Here is a 17822-nt window from a genome sequence, read left to right on the forward strand (position 1 = left end):
CGGAACTACTGGGTGTCCCTCTTGGTCTGCTGTGCAGAATCGACCACATGTTGTAACTTGACATTATCAATGGAAACAAAGGGATCTCCTTTGGCCCCTCGCAGCGGAGGTAAAATCACAGTTCTCGTGCCGCTTACCCCCAACACAGGGACAGGTGCTCGATACGAAGGACCAAATTCTTTTTTAACTGCGACCTTTTCACACACTAGATCCCCAATCCTGGGTATCCAACCAGTAGGCGTTACTGGCTCATCCTTAATTCCTGAGGAGGCAGGACTGGCAGAAGAGTTATCTTCACGGAATTGTTGTAAATCCTGCAAAACAGTGACACGATCATTTATGTCAAAGGGCGTATCTGCCGCCTCCACACCAGGACCATCTAGATCAGGAACATACATTCGTGTTCCAAACAGGCACTCATATGAAGTACGACCCCCCAGTGACCTTCTAGGCAAGTTATTAAGTGCTCTCTGTACTCCATATAGGTGGGCTAGCCAACCACGACCTGTACCTATAAACCTGGCCGTTAAGGATTGCTTTAAATCACGATTTAAACACTCCACGACAGAATTTCCCTCGGGATGAAATGGAGACGAGAATTGGAGTTGGACCCCCAACGAAGCCATGGTGTCCCTGAATGCATTAGAGGCAAAAGCAGGGCCCTGGTCAGAATGAAAAGCCGCAACTGCAAATGTATCGACAAAGATGCGCAAATCTTTAATAACAGTTCGAGCGTCAGCCGAGCGTTGTGGCCATAGCCACACAAATCTGGAGCACGAATCTACAGCAACCAATATATATTTGTATGCACTTTCTGGTGTCAGCGGACCACAATGATCCAAGTACACACACTGTAATGGTTTATTTGAAATCAGAAGGGGCGTCTGCTGCGGGCGTCTAGCCGACTACGCTTTAATTTGTTGACAAACGTCACAACAAAGGACATATTGCTTTGTCTCTTTATAGAGACCAGGCCACCAGTAACGAGCCTGTAAAAGTGAAATCGTGGCAGCCACCCCAGCATGTGCAGAAGCCACCCCCTCGTGCTGCAGAAATTAATCGAGGTCTCTCAATTTTATTGGGTATTTCACGTACACCAATGCCTGGAATTGTAACAGTAGCATTCAGCGCACTATTCAAGCAGTAACTATATTTAGAAGGAAATCCTTTAGGAAAGGGCGTGCCATCAGCCGTAGCCTTTATGGCAGCCGAGATTTCTGTGTCTGCTTTGGAACTCGAACGAGTCACTGCGGCCACAGTGGCGACAGACACTGCCGATTTTGCTGCTTCATCAGCCAAAGTATTCCCAGCAACGTGTATTCCAACGCGCTGGTGTCCAAGTGTATGCACAACATGGACGTTAGGAAGCGTTTCCTTCAGATCCGCAACCTTACCCCACAACATTTTATGTTTAATGGTGTTGCCTTTAGAATCTCTGAACCCATTCATCTTCCAATAGTGTAGATATTCATTGAAAGACTGTACACAGTAGTAGGAGTCACAGACCAGCAAGGTCAAAATCGCCGGATCCGCGTGCTCCAACGCTAACAATAGAGCTTTGAGCTCAGCCAGCTGTGCCGTGCAATCTCCCAAGGTTTTAGTATAAGTATGTCGGGGGCAGAACACTTCCCCCTCCATAGTGCCGCTCACCACCGCACATGCAGCAGAATACTGTTGTTTAGTCCCAATCGCTGGTTGTCCAGAGCCATCGGTATACATGACCTCCTGATATTGGTCAATAGGCAACGTACCAGCAGGAACAGGGTACTCCATCTCATATTGAAGAAATTCTTGAGTCTGCAGTTTAGGGTCAAATATGTAATCTACATCAGTGGCTGTCAAAGACGTAGCCCATTGTATCCATCGCGGGTGTAAAGCTTTTGAATTAGGAACACTCGCTTTCGTCACTGCCTCTAAGGCCGGAATCGGGGAAACAACAATGATGCGTTGGCCCTGGGCAAGCGGTCTTTCTTTAATAACAGCCATCTGTACTGCAGTGAGAATTTTCTCAGTTTGTGCAAATAGTTGTTCTGCAGCAGAATACAATTGAGACTTGTATGCAATCGGGACTGTCTCCCCGTCACCATTAAAGGTGACATACGTAAACCCAACAGCCCCAGGTATCACCCGGATTACTAAATGTGTCTTATTGTCCCGTGTGTGTAAGTGTTTAACTGCTAAGAGATCAGTTTGTAACTCTCGTAGTATGTGTGTATGTTCAATCGTCCAAAATCTACTCGAAAAATTCGGGCGAATCAACTCGTATAAGGGTTTTATACGCGTTGCATAATCAGGAATGTAAGTTCTGCCAAAATTCAGAAACCCCAACAATGACTGGAGCTTCCGAACCGTATTAGGAGGCTGCAATAAAGCACATTTCTCCCAAAAATGTGGCGCTAAGCTCTTAACCTCACTCGACAACTCATATCCCAGGAAAATGACGCAGAGGAAGGCAATCTTTGATTTCTTAAAATTAAACTTATAGCCAATATCAGCTAACCCCACAACAATGCGCGATACACGCCTTAGATGTTGCAGAATCTCATCGTCTGTCAGATATATGTCATCAACATATGATAACGCTTCAGGGTCGAACTCGTGCAGCATTTCAGTTACACAAGCCGAAAACAGTCTTGGGCTATTCTTATACCCCTGAGGCAAACGACCAAAAACAATTCTGAGAGCCAAACGCACTGAAACTGGTATAGTCCCTACTTTTGGGCGCTATATTCTGGCAGAAAAATCCATTCGAGATATCTAACGTTGTTTTGTATTTTTTACTCACTATATTATTCATAAGCGCTGCGCTATGTGAATTCTGTATTGCATATGTGCGTGTATGACTATTCAAATGTCTGTAATCCACCACTATCCTATATGAATGGTCCGGTTTAGCAACCGGAAATAAGGGATTATTCATCAGCGAGACACAGGGCTCCATTACACCCTGGTACTCCAATTGTGTAAGAATTTTCCTAACCGATGCCCTTGCCTCAAACTTGATAGGATACTGCGGTTGTGGCTGAGGATCGCCCTTTATCGGAATTACATGATAAGGTGATTGTCTATCCCACCCCACATTATTTCTATACAGGGCGGGAGCCTGTGCTAGAGCCCATGATTTACTATAGGACTCCGCTAGTTCTCTCGGAACAAGTGGTGAGAAGGAAGGTGTAATAACCTCCTCCCCAACCGGACAGTCGCGAACAAAGTCAGGTGGACAATCCTGTTCGGCCAGCAGAACATCATATGATTTTACCACATGGTCCCAAAAAATGGTGTGTACAATACGGTCAATGTCCCCTTCCAATCGCAGAGTCACTTGATATACTCTATCAGGATCAGAGACTCGCACATCTGCCGTTTCGACTTGTATGAAGTCATCAGTTGCTTTCACCTCCAGATGCTCTAGAAGACTCCGGCGAACTATAGTGACCTCTGCCGCGCTGTCTAACAGTGCTAACGCCCATGTCTTGTTCGTCAAGAGAACTCTCTTCTTCAGCGGCATGTCTAACTGAGACTGCTGCCACTTTCTTCTTTTTAAATTGCTGTTTTTGTTGCAGCGGTTTCTCTTCTTGTTTAATAGAAACCTCCGCCGAGCGTTGTGAATCCTGTCTCGGTTTCACGTACTCCGTCCTCTGCTCTGACCGCCCACCTCTCTCACTTCTCTTTTCCGAGGAGTCCTGAAAGGAACGAGATTGGCGTGTATCAGTATATTGATATCTATCAGGCGTCTTCAAAGTATTCCTATTCCTGAGATTATACTTATTCTGTGGGGTCTCCGGTTGCGGAGACTGCCCACCATCTTTTTTAGGTGTTTGCTGTTTCTTTTCCAAGCGCTTTTTCAAACCCTCAGGTTGTTGCTGTTTAGCATTATCTTTATTATTTTTACCCCGTAATTGGGGTTTTTGTGGTCTAGCCCATAGGCTATCTCGACCAATACTATAATATGTTTCCGCTATTATTCTCTGAAGTTCCCGCTCCTGATTAAGCAGCGGAACATCCCGAAGACGCATTCGCACTGCTAGTGCTACTGCCTCTCCTTTGAGATTGCTCAAAATAATAGAAGAAACTGTGGCAAAATTACCCAGCAACTGCATGCCCAAATCTAAGGCAGGGGCAGCCCCATATTCATCTTGAATTTGTTTAAGCACATCTGGTAAATTAGCTAATGTCGGTGTACCGTGTGCCGTAGTGTAGAGCGCGGCAAACACCGTGCCCCAGGTATTACAAAGGTCCAACGGAGGAACCATCCCGTACGGCAAACACATCGTCAAAATTCTATGTTTATCCTGAGGTCCCGTAAGGGGGAAATACTGCTTCCAGCGTATTAATTTTTTGCGCCAGCCAAAATGGAGTCTCCTCTCGTTTAGCCGGTACCTTACCCATAACTGAGTGTACAGTGGCCGGATTAATACCCGGAACCACTGCCTGTGGGTGCGCCGGAGCAGCACGCGCTGCGTTTGTATTTAGTGTCTGCATGACAAACTGAACTAATCGTCTATATGTAGCCGTTAAGTCTGTATATAAACGACGAACTTCAACCACTGCCAATTGAGCAACCGCAGGATGAGGTGTATATGTAGCCAATAAAGGCCAGGTAGGACCATCATTACTCAGCGGACCTAACCTAACTTGTGCTACTGTGTGTGGGAGGGCGCCATCATGCCAATTATGGTGTTCTTGATAAGATAGAGGTATCTCTAAGTAAGCGTAAGCCCTGTATTGTCCAGGGACATTCGCAACCGTGTATTCGTGAAAAGTATTTGTACCCCCATCCACTGCTGGAAACCCGACCCAAGAATAAAAAAGTTCCGTTCTATAGGCTGCATGAGCGTCCACCACAAAAGTGACTGGATCCCCCTGGACCGTCAGTCCATGTGCCAACAGATGTGCTGTGAGCGGGTGACGCATATTGATTGCTATATTCACTACATTAGGATTCACCATTTATAAAAAATAGCTCTAGGTCAGAGAAGGCACACCAATATCGGGGTTTTCCTCTCAAAGTTCAAGCTTGAACAACCAACCACTAAGCAATAGGAAGCACCTATCCCGTGGCGGCAGAAACCCTCAGCCCCACGGACGTTTCCGTATACGGAACAGAGGAGTCAAAATATATATGAGACCAAGAGAGTCAGTCGGACCTAAACATTAGAGCCAGACCAAACGTTGGCGGCGCCATGTCGCGTGGGCTCTCATTATCCTAAATGAGACTACTGGATTTCTAGGCAGCAGGATCGATAACGGTGTGGGGGACTGAGTCTGACCCACGTGTAAAGAACTCTGTCACCCTAAATCCGGTTTTTGCTCCGGCTAACTAGCAGTGCCTCATTTCTCCCATGAGGAAGAAATTATTTGGCAGCCGAGCGCATGACATCTTTGGAACTTCTCAGGGAAGTCATGGTCACTCAGATCCAAACCAACTCTCTTATTTCCAATATGATCTCATATACAAATGATAAAGACAGTATAAGTTTTATATAATGTTTTAATAAAACGACTGTATTTTAGATATTAAGGCGTGAGCCGCAATAACCAGAACAATACAACACAGTAGGATTGAAATAGTCACCAGGAGAGTAAAACATAAAAATAAAGCTATCATATTGTCTAACAGTTTCTACTCTCCCTCTGCTTGTTCTATTTAGAGCACAGCATGTTAAGCTTCTAGCTTGCCTTTCAGAATCACTGTGGAGACATCAGCCCTTATACCTGAGCAAAGACCTGTGATCTTGGTTCAGCATCTGCAACGAGGCAGTCAGCGTCTAGTTGTGGTTCCCTGGTCGGAATCTCCCTCTTCCTTGTATTGGGACAAGGAAGTGATTTTATAACTAACATGTCATCGTGATCACAAAATGTCCCTACGCAGGAATGCCAAGTCTAAACTCCTACCACGTCTATCGGCAATGTACCAGACTGTATCCTTGACTGAAGCACAGAGTAAATATGTTATGGAGAACTCCAGTGCTGAAGTAGGCAAAACAGTGTGATATGAATAAAAAACAACACCGTAGAACTAGCCATTTGAAAAATCACAGTACGAAGCCTAATAAAAAGCATGTAGAGCAAAGTGCACAGAGGCTCTAAGCTGTCAGCAAATGAATAAAATATATTCAGGGCAAAGTGCACAAAGGCCTAAAGCCTGAAGCTAATGCGCAAAGAATACGTAAAACGGACCACACTACACCTCTGTGTTTACTAAGTTTCACCATGTGGAAACATATGTACTGTTCATATACGTTTGTAAGTAAATATCTGATACAAACACATTTTATATATAAATTGTTCTCTTTTGTCCATACACAAATATATGGCACCAAGCCTGGTCCACCTAAGTGGGACTTATGTGCTGAGATATGAGAATTATGTGATTAGCACAGACACTTAGAATGTACAATGACTCGCCCTTTTTTATACCCATATTTCCCTATTAGCGTACCATTGGTATGGCAGGGCTGCTCTCAGGCAGTGATGTTACCTTAGTCATCAGTGCTCAAGTGGCTCTTTGTATGGCCACGCAGGCCTATTGTTGCACGTACTGACACAGGTTGACTGTGGTCACCTCAGCTCAGTTCACTGTGCACCAGCAGGATGCCCCTGACTGTGTCTAGAGTCAAGGTAGCCTCCTCTGGGGATTGGGGAGGGGCTACCATCCTCAAAATGAATCATCAGCACAGAAACACACAGTCACTTGCAAACATACACCAGCACATTTGTGGTCCCATGGCCAAGTAGGTTTAGTTAACTTTGAGGTTGTTGATGTCAGGTGTGCCCCATTATTTACTAGGACTTAGAGCTCGTTTGTGTTTGACATTTCACATAATTTGCTATGGTTTGATATGATTTAGCATACATAGGTGATGTTATTCCATTTGATGATGCTTGGTTAGGTCATTGATAGATTGTGGAACTGGGTCATCTCTACAGACTCAGACTACACATACTGGCCCTCATTCTGACCTTGGCGGGCGGCGGAGGCCGCCCGCCAAAGTCCCGCCGTCAGCTTACCGTTCCGCGGTCGAAAGACCGCGGCGGTAATTCTGACTTTCCCGCTGGGCTGGCGGGCGGTCGCCTTCAGGCCGCCCGCCAGCCCAGCGGGAAAGAGGCTTCCACGATGAAGCCGGCTCGGAATCGAGCCGGCGGAGTGGAAGCTGTGCGACGGGTGCAGTTGCACCCGTCGCGTATTTCACTGTCTGCGCAGCAGACAGTGAAATACATTTAGGGGCCCTCTTACGGGGGCCCCTGCAATGCCCATGCAGGTGGCATGGGCACTGCAGGGGCCCCCAGGGGCCCCCAGGGGCCCCGCGACCCCCCCTACCGCCATCTGGATCCCGGCGGTCGGACCGCCGGGATCTGGATGGCGGTAGGGGGGGTCGGAATCCCCTCGGCGGCGCAGCAAGCTGCGCCGCCGTGGAGGATTCAATGGGGCGGCGGTACACTGGCGGGAGCCCGCCAGTGGTGCCGGTCCGACCGCGGCTTTACCGCCGCGGTCGGAATCCCCATTGGAGCACCGCCGGCCTGTCGGCGGTGCTCCCGCGGTCCTCCGCCCTGGCGGTCTTTGACCGCCAGGGTCAGAATGACCGCCACTGTCATTTGTCACTTGCTTGTGTTACACTTGTGTGTGCTGGTCAAGCACATAGTTGTAGTTATTGCCAATGTGACTGGGAAATGTAAAGACCTTCACAACCTCTGTAAATATGTGTCTGATGTTACATAGACACATTGTTGTGTTGTACAATGAGTATTAGTCTATGGCGGTCATTCTGACCCTGGCGGTCAAAGACCGCCAGGGCGGAGGACCGCGGGAGCACCGCCGACAGGCCGGCGGTGCTCCAATGGGGATTCCGACCGCGGCGGTAAAGCCGCGGTCGGACCGGCACCACTGGCGGGCTCCCGCCAGTGTACCGCCGCCCCATTGAATCCTCCACGGCGGCGCAGCTTGCTGCGCCGCCGAGGGGATTTCGACCCCCCCTACCGCCATCCAGATCCCGGCGGTCCGACCGCCGGGATCCGGATGGCGGTAGAGGGGGTCGCGGGGCCCCTGGGGGCCCCTGCAGTGCCCATGCCACTGGCATGGGCATTGCAGGGGCCCCCGTAAGAGGGCCCCTAAATGTATTTCACTGTCTGCTGCGCAGACAGTGAAATACGCGACGGGTGCAACTGCACCCGTCGCACAGCTTCCACTCCGCCGGCTCGATTCCGAGCCGGCTTCATCGTGGAAGCCTCTTTCCCGCTGGGCTGGCGGGCGGCCTGAAGGCGACCGCCCGCCAGCCCAGCGGGAAAGTCAGAATTACCGCCGCGGTCTTTCGACCGCGGAACGGTAAGCTGACGGCGGGACTTTGGCGGGCGGCCTCCGCCGCCCGCCAAGGTCAGAATGGGGGCCTATGTGTCTTCTTTCACACACATTGATGGCATATTTTGTCAGGTATGCTTCTAGTTCAACATTGCTAGCATAATTTCTGTAGATTACCCTTAGTACCCGTCTTCGTCATCAACATTGTCCCTTCATTAATGCACAGCATACTAAGTCAGACTTGTGAACTTTGTAGATGGACATAGCTTCTTCTACAGGCTAAGCAATATTTGCCCTCGCATTTCCAGGCTTTGCTAGATCACATGACTGCCCCCACACATTACAGAACACCAGCCACAGCACATATGTAGTGTCTCAGTGAGCTCCACATATTGGATTTTAGGTGGCGTGACAGAGTCTCTCAGCTGTCCTTCCACATAATTTATTCAACACTGGCATGCACTCACGTTTCCATTCTACAACCTTTGTCAAATTCACTATGAGTGTATTTAGACTGTGTGATTATTCATGACAGCTATGAGTAGAGAAGATGCAACATTCAACCTATCTGTGTCCTTCATCACGCGTACAGTTTGTAAGTTATGTGACTTGTTTAGACATTGCTTGACTTACATGCACATTCCAAACTTTATTGAGTGTGAAAGACCTAGACATGTAGGTGTTTTGGTCCCTGAATGTTATACTTTCTCGGTCAAACATGTGAGTGCCACTGAGGAGTATGTCTTCAGTCATCACCTGTGATAGTGACATTCAGACATTGCTTGGTTACATAGCAGACACAAACCTGCCCTTGTGGGTAATTGCAACTATTTTTCTACCTAGGCCATACTTCTGTTCAACAGTCTTCACATGTCTTTCCAGGATTGCTGCAGGCATATGTCAAACCAACACACTTTTGTGATATGTGCGTGACAATGTAAATTGTTAGTGCTACAGACTATGCCAGCATTTCACCCACACATTCATGTGTCAGTGCATTGTTTTAATATGTTTTAGCTCCTGACTATGTTCCTACGTTATGTACATCTGTTGTGGTTTAGTCATGCTCTCTGAGATGTGGGTAAGTTAAATAGGTATGGGATGGTGACAAGAAGTATGCCATGAGAAATCTGAGTTCAAGTAATTTATTTACAAATTTTTACATAGTGATGCTTGGAGTGCATTCTTTAACTAAAAAAATGTTTACTCAATTTGGTCTCTTCTGCGTGCTCCAGCAGCAGAGTTCTGTTGTTCCCCATCCTCCTGTTGTGCATCCTTGTCCTCATCCTTCTCACTGGGGACATCTACCTGTTCGTCGAAGGGGACATTGGTACGTACACAGATGTTGTGCAAAATTGCACACACAAGTATTATCTTACTCACAAGGGGTGATGCATATAACAGGCTTCCTCCTGTTAGACTTAGGCACCTGAACCTGGATTTGAGCAGGCCAAATGTCCTCTCCACTACATTCCATTTTCTTCTGTGCGCTTCATTGTAAGCCCACTCAGCATCATTATGTGGATTTCCATATGGGGTCATGACCCATGGTTGTTTGCCGTAATATTGGTCTGCTGCAATGGAATATGAGAAAATGTGTCAGACACGCATATTTGTTAACTGCAATGTGCCATGGCACAGATTTGTTTTCAGAAGAGTGATGATTGATATTTGCATCTAGTATTGGGTGTGTTCATGTTTGGATGCATGGTTGTATTGGTGTGTGGTGGTTCATTGTCCAGTCATGGATTGTGCCCCAGGGACCTGGTGATTGTTGATTACTTTCTGGTCTGACGGTTCACCCACGCAGAATATGTGTGGTGTTGTCTATATTTATCCCATAGCCCCTATAGTTTAGGCCTGCAGAAGAATGATGTTTGTGTAATTTGTACATATTTTGTGTGCCTTAAAATATCTCCATCACACAAAGTGTTGCTGTTGCCAATTGCTGGCTAGCATGCGTATGTGGATGTGGTTCATATGCACAGTGTGGCACAGTTGTATGGGATGTATTGTGATGTATGCAAAGAGTTTCCAGACACCTGTGGAACAGGACAAGGTATGAGGTGCTTTTCTGCACTGCTCTGAATCACCTATCAAGCCCTGAAAAGTCTAATGTCTCCTTATTATTGTGGTTTCTAGCCTTTACCAGTGTACTGGCTTTAGTTCTGCTGACACAGTCCACTGTTGACACCCTTGTATCATGTTAGGGAGATGTAGGATTTATGGGTATGTTGTTGGTGTGCTGTCCATTCCTACACATGATCTATCAATGATGGTGATGTTCTATTTCAATGTGTGTGCACTATGCACTACACAAGAGGAAGGTGAACACAATGAGTATATCAGGTATATTTTGATGATATGTAGAAGGTGATGCCACCAACAGTGTGTCATCAATGGTCAGAGCTGCCTCGGGTTTCTACAGCATGGTAAATGTGGGACTGTGCCTATATTTGAGTTGTTTGGAGGTGGCATGGCCAATGCAATACATATAACAGCTATTCCATGCTAAGTGTTATGTGTGAAGATTCTGTATTTTGTAATAGACATGTGGACACATGTAGAGGTTTGACCCAAGCTTTTTAATGCATGCACAGGGGACATTGCTCCACCAATTCGTCATGTAAAGTGTCAGTCAAGTGGTGCTAAGAACTTGTACATATAGGTGTATGTGAAGGTGATGTGCATTAAGTGCGGGTAGTGAGGCATGTGGCATATGTGTTGTTGTCTACACATCTGTGTTACCCTGTCCATGTGTGTGTTGTGTGGTGTATGTATTGTTTCTCCCACATGTTTAGTGTGTTGTCTATGTTGTGAAGTGTAAGCTGGCTTACCTACGAGTAGGCCATTGCCACATTGTCCATCCTGGAAGTGTTGATTAATTGTTGAATGTCTGAAAACATAGGCATCATAGATGCTGCCCGAATATTCAGCTTGGATATTGTTAAATAGTCCATAATGATCCACAATGGCCTGCACATTAACTGAGTATGTGTTTTGTGTTCCTGAAAAGGCGTTCCGTTGTAGCAGGAGGGCCAAGTTGGGCATGTGTGCAGACCAGTGCACCCAGCACATGCGGGAACCCAGCAGTATGGTAAAATCCTTGTTTGTTCTCCTGATGTAGTTGCTGGATGTTGGGGAGCTAGATGTGGTGGGTTATGATGTGGATGATGGTGTCCAGTACTGTAGGGACGTAGGCAGAAAGGAATGATTGTGACATACTCATGCTGCAGCGTTCTGGATTGATCCCGAGGCCAGCATGGGGAGGAAGGCCAGGAGTCTGGTCATAGGTGGTATTGTTGTGTGACTTTCCACTCTTGCTGTGATGTCAGGTGCAATGTGGTGGAGCTGCCATTTAATGGACTCCCGCTTTAGATTGTACAGTCTGATGACTTCTTCGTCTCTGAGGCCAAGGATGGATGCATGTGTGTGGAAGATTCTGTCCCTCTTCTGTGCTGCCTTTGTGGCTGCAGTTGTGGTGGTTGAGGTTGCTGCTGTGGTGCTGGTGGCACTTTGCATCATCACTGTCATCTTCTCTGGGTGCCAAGCTGTAGGAGTAACAGGTCCATGTTATCCAGTTGCTTGCCAGCGTTCCTTCCATATGTTTTCCTTATATACTTGTGACTGGGCCTCTTTTTAACACCTGTTCTGACCATGCATTCAATTTTTGACGCTAATCAGAATTAGAGTCATTTTTTGGGCCCATTCCTAGGTGTGTGTAGTTTTTTCCATCTGCTTTTAGATAAGGCGCTAGCGTAATTTTTTAGAATGGAACACCTATCTTGCATATCATTGATGTTAAACGATGCAAGGTGAGGAGGTGCTCCTAAAAATGACGCAAAGTCAGGAAATTTTTCACTAGACTCTTCTAGACACATTAACTAAATATGGTGCAGGGTTACTACCGATTTTCATTAAAAAAATGGCACAATGTCAGCGCTAACTTTTCTTAAATTTGGGCCTAAGTATTTTAAATTTAATTGCTGTAAATATAACATATTTAGTTTGAAACGGTTCATTATCATATTTTTCCTTGAAGCAGTAAGTTTTGTGTTAATTCCACAGCTAAAACTGGAAAAACACAGAGTAGGAGGTGCCTCAACAGGATTCTCCCGAACATGAGAGTCTTCCTATGTGTGAATTGCTCTGCTTTTCCCTCAGCCCATACAGCTGTTTTCTGCTTCCCAATTGTATTTGTATGCCCCTTTTCTGTGTTAATGTATCTCATAATTCGTGTGTTGAGCATCTGTTTGTTTCCGCCTACCAACTCACACTCTTTCAATGTGTCTCCCTGCTCGTGGACAGGCTTTGATCATTTTTTAAATCCTTTGGTATTTCTCACTTTTTTTTCCTTATTTCCACCTAATTTTTAAAGTTTGACCAAAAGTGTCTTTCTGACATTCCTCTTTTCATCACTTAACCTTTTAGCGCTAATCTGCACTTGATGATTTAATTTTATGATTTATGATGATCATTTTATGATTCATATCTTATCATTTCAAGTATAATTTAAGCTTTAGGCTATTTTTTATTTTCAAACATTAACAACTTTTCCGATTCTTTCAAATTCTTCAATCTTCTTAATTGATTTCCATAAGAAGGAATCCAGCAGGGGGAAGGGCCACAGCTTGCTTTTCCGAGATGTTCCCAGCTATTAGCACAAATCAAAACTGTAACAAAAATAAATCAAAGTTACAAGCAACAGGACATTTTTGCCCAAGTGCGACTTTCATAGAGGTGAGTCTTTCTGGCAGGCAAAGCATTCCATATCACACTCTTTTTATATTATTGCTACCACCGAATGAAACAAAAGATGTGATATATTTCTAACCTTAAAAGTTCATAACAGAGATTCCAACAGCAACACAAAATACTAGAGAACTTGTGCCAGAAAATCAGGTGGTGGTTTGGCAGTGTGGAGTGGATGCCCAGAGGTATCTGAAGATATAATGATATAATTCATATTTTGGGGTCTTTTTCTGCTTTTAAAATTTTAGGATTCATTTTATTTCTACCAATTCTTCTGGCATTTCACTTTTGCCTTCCTGATAATGGTGTTATGCCTTGAGATAACAATTGTATTTCAGTCTATTGCTTCTTAGTTCGCGTTACAGGAAGTTATTGAGAGTACCTACTTTTGACCATTTTAGAGTCTGTCCCCAGCCAACAACCTATGAAAAAAGCACTAAAAGAAGCAATCAGGACAGCTAAACCACAATAAATCACAAACATGCCAAATAAATGAAATCTTTAATCTCCTGGATATAATGGTACAGGTTTTATTGCGAATTGAACATAACCCAATCCACCCAGTAATTCATATTCAAACTCTTTAACTTATTATGACTGAACCACTTGACTCACTTATAAAAAATTTGTTTGGAAAAGTTAAAAAACGGAGATGACAGACAAAGGGCAGCTTTTCATTTTGATTTTCTAGAAAGAGTGGTGAGTACAGAGGAGAATATACTGGTTGAATCTCTTCCACCTGTCTAGTTGGTGGAGAGAATTTCATTAGTTAGATTTCTTTCAGATATTGCATACTTGCTACACGTCAGATGATTTGTAAGTTAGCATCCAATTTTAAATCAGGTCAAACATTTAACATCAAATACATTTTATTGCCAATAACCTGGAGAGTAGAAGTGTACAGAGATGTAGGAGAAAGTGAAGAAAGAAGAAAAGAAAAAATAGAGACGATTTATGTTGTTACTCAAAATCCAAACCAAGATATTATTAAAAATGAAAAGTAAACCAAAACGTAGGCCCATATTTATACTTTTTGACGCAAACCTGCGTTAAAGCGGGTTTGCATCCAAATATATAGCGCCGGCTAGCGCCGTTTTTAGGATGCCAGCCGAGTGCCATATTTAAGGAATAGCACAGGCCAGCGCTAAGGCCTGGTTAGCATCAAAATACATGACACTAACTGGGTAGGGGAGGAGTAGGGAGGACTGGAGTTTGTGCGGGAAAGAAAGGCGCTAGTCAGGTTAGAGGCAAAAAAATGACTCTAACCTGACCAGCGTCTTTTTTTCGACGCACAACCTCTCTGGACATGACTCTTGTCTTAGTAAAGACAGGAGTCATGCCCCCCAAGTTAGGCCCCCCATGGCACTTTGTAAAAAAAATTAAAATACCTACCTGAACTTACCTGGGATGGGTCCCTCCATCCTTAGGTATCCTTGAGGTGTGGGTGCGCGTCGGTGGGGGTGTCCCTGGGGGCAGCTAACGGCACCTGTAGGCTGTTTCCATGGTCTCTGACCATGGAAAGGAGCCCACAGGTCCCCTAACGCCTGCCCTGACCCAGGCGTTAAATAATGGTGCTAAGCAGGCTTAGTGCCATTATTTAAGGCCCTCCTCCTTCTGTGTGTGATTTTTGAGTGGGAGGATCAAAAAAGCGCTAGGGCCTTTGAGTAATTTTTTGCCTGGGAACGCCTACCTTGCAACTCATTGATGCAAGGTAGGTTTTCACAGTAAAAAAATGACGCTAACTACATAATTTTAGTACTAGATGGGTCTAGCGCCAAAGTATAAATAAGGAGTTAGGTTTGCGTCAAGTTAGCGTAAAAAAATGACATAAACAGAGTACAAATATGGGCCTTAGTGTGTTCCACTTCATTCCACACAACCCTCAACCCTTCTCCCTCTAATCACCCCAAATCAGCTTCACCACAGTGACGTGTAATAGTTAGAATATATATATATATATATATATGTATATATTTATATATATATATATATATATATATATATATATATATAAAATAATCTAGACTCAGCCAAACCAGCAAAAGACCCTTAACAAAGATGCATTGTTTTATACACCAAACAAATTATTCTTTGGTATTACTAAACATATGAGACGTGTCCTAGTAGACAAACTCTCAAGTTTTTCTGCTAGAAACTGGACCATATGAACCTCTTCATACTGTATCTTTTTCTCTTGAGAACCGCTTTTTCTTTTTTTGTTCCTTTCTTGTGTATTGAATTATTATATGTTTACCCTCAACTTCAATGACATGTTGATCTAATGCCAAAAAAGTGTATGGTCTCAAGCATTTATCTTGAAGGACCATTCTTTGGCTGTTCAGACGGGAATCCATGCACAATCGATGTATTTCTGTATCATGCAAAAAAGTGAATGGTAATTAAGTGAATTTCATTTGCTATTTAACAGTTAAATTTCTTTGATTGACATTTTTGAGTGCGGTTTGTTTTTTCTCTAACCAGTATTAATTACCACCGTTAATGACAACACACTTTGCGTTTCTAGCTATTCTGCTTGTTTCGCAAACCCCTACAACCTCCGCACATCAGCAACTTCACATTTAACCAACACTAATCCTCAGACTGCATGGTTGCTAGCTCAACCCCACTCCACTTCTTCCCCATTAACACTCTCTTCTTTCGCTCAAGGGTCAGTAGTTTGACTGTTACTGAACCCCTGACATATAACATATTTGCGTAAAAGAGCCATTATCAGCACAGCAGAATATACTCTACAATGTTAGAAAATGAACAGCATGACATGCACACTACGCTACGTCCGCCATCATCATGAAATGGCACCCCAGAAAACCCCAGGCCATTCTGTATTTTTAGATGACCATTCACACAAAACGCTAGAAGATGTACTACTGAGCCAGCAGATCCAAAATTATGCCTCAGGCAGCATCAAAATGATCTCATCCAGTATTCTGTGACCCCTCATCACAACATATGTCTCCAAGGTTTGATAAATGTACTGGCTAGATTCAACACTGAGCTAACAAATCATAATTTCACACCACATTACACATTTTACCGTGTCACCAACTAACTTACACCTCGACCACACAACGATATACCCAACAGACACAATAATAACGGGAAATCACACACAATACTTTCATACGATCAAAGAGCTGTGCACCTGACAAAATACCACATAAAATAAGGCATCATACTAGAATCCACATAGTAAAACAGAACATTGTTCTACAATCACTCGGCACAGCACATCGAAACAACTCTAACCTCCACCCCATTGCTGAACAATACAATTCACCTACATCTCTTAACAGACTGCCACACTACTTAATATATGCCACACGTCCAGTAATTACTGCAATAGTTTTGTGTTAAAAAGAGGAATAAGAACTTAGCAATGTATGCCATACTTTAGCCAACCACAAAAACACTCACCAAAGCTTACAAAATGAAAGTAACCATGTAGTGCAATACCAGTTCTGACAAGTCACCAAAACAGCCAACGACACCATCATAGCTGACACATTTTTAACGGAGGGTCAGAAGACTGACATGAGCACTACAATTCACCAGAGACAATCCATACATTCACAAACTCCACACAGGTTTGGATGTCAAGTGACAGGACCCGGCCATTCTCCTGTAAATACAATACAAGAAAACCCTGTCATTCACAGTACACCCTTAGCCACAGCTTTTCTGCACATTCCATGTGCTCCTTTGAAGCGCACCTTGGGAACACCCCATGTTAAATGTACAAATCCACAGGCACCCACCAGGGAAGATCTCCTGTGAACAGGCTACAACCATAGACAAGCTCAGTGCTGTAAAGTACTAGAAGTTTAAACAACTGGAGAACACACATTACATAAAAGCATGTCACATAGCATAGAACATTAGATAATTTTTTTTTCAAAAACATGCATTATGCCATGTTACTTTATTCATTACTATATTTTGATAAGACTTTGCTTATGGAGAGCAATATACACCATTACAGTTTTTCTTCTACGCTGAGTTAGACTAAAGCTGTTATCGACAAATTCTTTGGTTTCTTAAGAACATGTTCAATCTGTAGAAGAAACCATTATTTGAATTTCCTTCACCACTGGGATAGAATGGTTCAGGCAACTGCGCTTCTTGATTCTCCTTCAAATGTACCACTTTCTCCAGAAATTGGATTTTTGTTTCTATTAATACTTGGCTTTAATTCATTTCTTTAGTGGGAAACTGCAGATTCCACTGCTTTCTTGATAAGTCTATGTGCCTACTTTATTCAATTTACTTTTCTTCAGAAGAGTATAGCAGAATGCAGTCTTGTGAATTAAAAACCTTCTGCCTCTAATGACTACTGTTTTAAAATGGTTGCAATCAGGAGTTTTTGCAGTTTTGCTCTTTAAATATAAGTTGGATCATAAGTTTTGAATTTGAATTTAGTTTTTACCAAGACAGTAACTGAGCCTGTTGATTAATCACATTGCCTTGAAATTAACCTCTTCCAGTAGTAAATGAGTGGAAAGCAATCAGGGCTCCTAAGTTAAGACTATGGCCCTCATTACAACCATGGCGGTTGGTGTTCAAGTGGCGGTAATACCGCCAACAGGCCGGCGGTAAAAAAAATTGAATCATGACCACAGCAGAAACCGCTAACACACCGGCCACCACAACAGTAGCAACAAACACCGCGGCGGTCACCGCCAACAGACAGGCAGAAGACAATGTACTGCCCACTCCATCACAACCCGCCAATCCGCCAGCTTTTCTGGGGCGGTAC

This window comes from Pleurodeles waltl, chromosome 2_2, assembly GCF_031143425.1.
Source record: "Pleurodeles waltl isolate 20211129_DDA chromosome 2_2, aPleWal1.hap1.20221129, whole genome shotgun sequence".
Classification (NCBI taxonomy): domain Eukaryota; kingdom Metazoa; phylum Chordata; class Amphibia; order Caudata; family Salamandridae; genus Pleurodeles; species Pleurodeles waltl.